The 3930-nt window shown below is 54.1% G+C and overlaps 1 long non-coding RNA gene across 1 annotated transcript in view; it reads right to left on the reverse strand.

The window, feature by feature from the left end:
• Window positions 1-3133, reverse strand: part of LOC123522190 — a 7593-nt gene extending 4460 nt beyond the window's left edge. Inside the window, exon 1 of the long non-coding RNA XR_006680471.1 lies at window positions 2892-3133. This is a non-coding gene — a long non-coding RNA (uncharacterized LOC123522190). The remainder of the gene's footprint in view (window positions 1-2891) is intronic.
• Between the last annotated feature and the right edge of the window lie 797 nt (window positions 3134-3930).

Consider the following 3930-nt stretch of genomic DNA (forward strand, 5'->3'; position numbering starts at 1 on the left):
GGAAATTGGGTCTTCGAAGTTGTTATTCGTTAACGTGGGGGTTCCTCCTACTGGATTCAATCTGAATGGTGCCTTCGTTAAAGAGAAGAGGCATGGAGATGGAGGGTGTGTGTGTGTGTGTGTGTGTGTGTAAATAGGGGATGGTCATGTGACCAAGAGGAGGAGGTCCTATACTAGGACTGTACACCAAGGGTTGCTGGGGCCATCCGAACCTGTGGGAGGCCAGAAAGGCTCAGTGCAGACAGCTGTTCCTCAGGGGACCCTGAATTTGAACTGTCAGACTCTGGGAGTGTGAGACCATGCATGGGGGCTCTTATAAACCACCTAGCTTCTGGTACTTTGATATGGCAGCTCCAGGAGACCACTGCTACCACATGCTGTGCTGACACTGACAATGGGACAGGCTCTTTCCCAGCCATCCGTACGCCAGGTGCCACCAGACCCACCAGGCTCACAACGTCCCCCTCCAACAAGCTACCGCACACTCGAGAGATGCCCACTCAGCAGGGCCGAGGCTGGTTTTCATGTTATAAACAAGAGCTACATCAAGCGGATGGTGTTAGCATTAAAAAAACCAAACAAGAGCGAGAGAGAAAGAAGTATTCTCAGCTGTGTGAACTTTGAAAAACCTTCCTTACTTCAAGGATTTCTTTTTTAGCAAAATGAATTTTACTCTCTACTATTTCTTTTTCTGGATAGGGATTTTCTCTCCTTTGCGCCACACTTTCCCCAGACTGTGGCTTGGTTTAACACCTGGGAGAAGAAGGGCAGAGACTATAGATGAGCCGGAGTGCCAGGGAGGTCAGGAGAGAGTAGCGAGGGAGGGGGGACACTTGCTTCCAATCGAGGAAGTGGGCCGCAGGAGGAGCACGCCGGGGAGTGTTTTTCTTTGTCAGTGGGCAGAAGGACCCCAGCGAAACCAGGGAAGCACACAATGCCTTCAGAGAGGAGGCGCGGACACTGGCAGGTCCTGGACAGAGTGAGGGAGACTGTAGAGCAAGACTCACACGCAGACAAGAGACGGAGCTTACTGCTCAGGTAGAGACTGGGGGAGCCCTTGACCCCATGGCCCTCGTCACCCTTCAGGTCTGGTTCTGGACTCACACCTGTGGCTCAGCTGTCAGCCAGACAATAGACTGGTCTACTAGGGACACAGTAGCACACGTTGAGGGACTCACATTTTAGAATAACCAAGTGTTTGGGATCCCAAGGGCATCATTTCCCCAAAGACAAAAGTTCAGCAGGAGGAAGGGCAACAGGAAACCTGGAAGAAGTGGGTTAAGGGATGGCACATTGACAGAGGGGCTGGTCACGAATGAGATGAGACGAAAGGCGTAGGAGTTGTTGAATGCAAAGCAGAGGCCCTGCTCTGTAATCCTTTACCCCACTCGCAAGAAAGAGTTTTCACACCTGGCCCACTTGGGGGGAAGCAGGTCACTGACACTTGGGCTTCCAGGTGTCCTGAGGGGCGTGGCCACACACAGCGGCTCTTCTGCTTCCCGGTCCTGCTTCTCTGGCCTCCACACCAGAGAGGCAGCTCAGGGTTGGGCGGCCAGCCAGGAAGCCCAAGCCCGCCTGCTTCACTGCCGCCCTCTCCTCCTCGGTCCTGCAGCGCCCCCGAGGGCAACCTGACCTCCCTGCATGCCCGGGGCCACTCCGAGAGCCACAGCTCAGTGGTGTGTGCAGGTCCCAGAAATCACAGGTGTCCAGTGTGCTAGGTTCCTCTTTCCGAAATCTCCCCAGGGACCCTCCCATCGCCTCAGATTTTAGGCAATCAAGCCTGAGCACTGAGGGCAGCGCTTCCCAAACACTGCAGCTGAGAAGCTGCAGCCCAATGTGGTGCCCTCGCTTCCAGCCATTAGAAGGGCATTATCCTTCTAAATCACTCTGCTGGCTCCCTGTCGGGTTTCAAATTAAGGTCAAGTTTCTGCCTCTTACTCTGTACAGCTGCCAACAGTGTGGATCTGTGTGTGTATGAATTCTTTTTCCTCCGCTCCTTTTCAACTCTCCTGTCTTCTTTCAGGGACCTGGTGGCACGGAGGGTTAAGCGCTGGAGCGCCAACCCTCACCCCAGCCCCAACACACCCTAAAGAGCACTTCTGCCCTGTCCCACGGGGCTCTTCAAGAGTCGGAGTCCACTTGGTTTGGGTATTTCTCCTCTGTGAGCTTCTAGGCCAACAGATCCACCCTATCCCCCATTAGATGTTTAGGGTTTTTTTTCGCTAGTGGTGCCAGGAGGCAGATGCTGTCTTTCTGTTTGTGTCCTGCCCCACCTGGCCCTGGTCTCCACTGGCCAACCCCACACCTCAGCACCTACTGTGCTCTCAGGAAGACGGGTGGGTTCCCCTTTGACAGCTCCCCAGGATGGAGCTCAGCGGGGCCAGAGCTGCACAAGCAGGAATTTTAACAGCCATCTGTTCACGTTTGCATCTGGATCTGATGCTGGGTTGCAGGAACCTTGATTTCTGTGCCCTGGGAGTCATTAAGGACGTGAACCATGGGAAAGACGTGCAGGTTATCAGCTCTCCAAAGTACGTCTGCGAACGGAGCTTCCCATTCGGGGCTACATTGTGCACAAGGCCCTCCGTCAGTCTGCCCTTGCCCTTGCTTCTCCAAATAAACCCTGTAAGCAGTCCCTCTGTTTACTGTCTGTGGCGGGGCTCTGCGCTAGTGCAGGGGAGGAGGGGAGCGGGGGAAGGAAGGGGCACGTGAATGGTGCTTGCTCAGCTCAGCCTGCGCCATTAGACTATCGCCGGCTCCAGTTATCTTATTGGGAAACAACCAGGAGGCTTCAAGTCAGGTTTTGGTCCAGGATCAAAGCACAAGATTTTGGGCAGAAACGGTAGAATACGAGATGAAAATAAAGCACTAATCGCAACACAGTAGCTCACAGTTTTGTTTCTCTTTCCGTGTCTCACCGGAGAACCTCCGTGCAGCTGTTTGTATTAAACCCACTGTATTGAGAAATGCAGGAGCAGTGGCGACGCAGGTCCCATGACACACAGAGGTTATTTAAAGGGGGCCACACACGCTCGTGAAGCGCGCGTGTCCCAGGAGAGGGCGAGATGCCCTTTAGGGAAGCCGTGCATGCAGCAGAGGACCCAGTGCAGGGCTAAACCAATCACCACTCACAAGCAGAACCAGCCTCCCCACTGGAGGAGGCCACAGTGGCCAAGAGGCTCCTTGTGGGGAGGGGACAACATGACCTCTGAGCCTTCCAGGCAGGACTCCTTCTCAGAGGAAACACCACAAGCTTTGGGGAAAAGGCAGGGGGCACAGTCTGGGGCGGGGAAGTCCCAGGGAAGTTTCATTCTGCTGTGCGCTAGAGGGTCTTAACCTCTTCCTACCGTCCCCCACAGACGACGTGCCCCTGTCTGTCCGGCACAGAAGGGATAAGAACTCAAGGGACGACGGGGCTGTGGAAAGTGAGGAGAGACACGGAAGGTGTTTTACAGCAGATCTGCGCTTCAGGGCTCTGTCTACAGCATCTGGGGTGGGGAGGGAGCAGAAGGGCGGGGCTTCTCTTTCCTGACTGCAGGCACGACTAGTTTTAATCGTTTCTGGTATCTTGTCAAGTCATTAGGTGCGATCCAGAACATTTCGCTGGAAGCTTTGAAAGTGCTTCGAATGCATGTGTCAATGCAGTTTGCTTAAGATGATATTCTTGCTCTGAGGGATTCTGCAAAAGTCTCAAAGCAGGTGTCCAGTTAAGAGCCGGGACGCTCTGCCCAGAACGTGACAGGAACATGGCGTCAGAACTGTTCACAGGGACGGAACAACTCCGAGGACAGCACCCCCTGACTGAAGAACTGTAAAGCTTTGCAGGCTGTGGCCCGAATGTGAAACCCTTGTTTCCAAACCATCTGGGCATATAGCTTTCAACCCCCTTCCTTCCTTCTTCCCTCCATCCCCCACTCCCTTCTTCCATCT

This window comes from Echinops telfairi, unplaced genomic scaffold, assembly GCF_000313985.2.
Source record: "Echinops telfairi isolate 266 unplaced genomic scaffold, ASM31398v2 ScPeMD7_3533;HRSCAF=4204_0, whole genome shotgun sequence".
Lineage (NCBI taxonomy): Eukaryota > Metazoa > Chordata > Mammalia > Afrosoricida > Tenrecidae > Echinops > Echinops telfairi.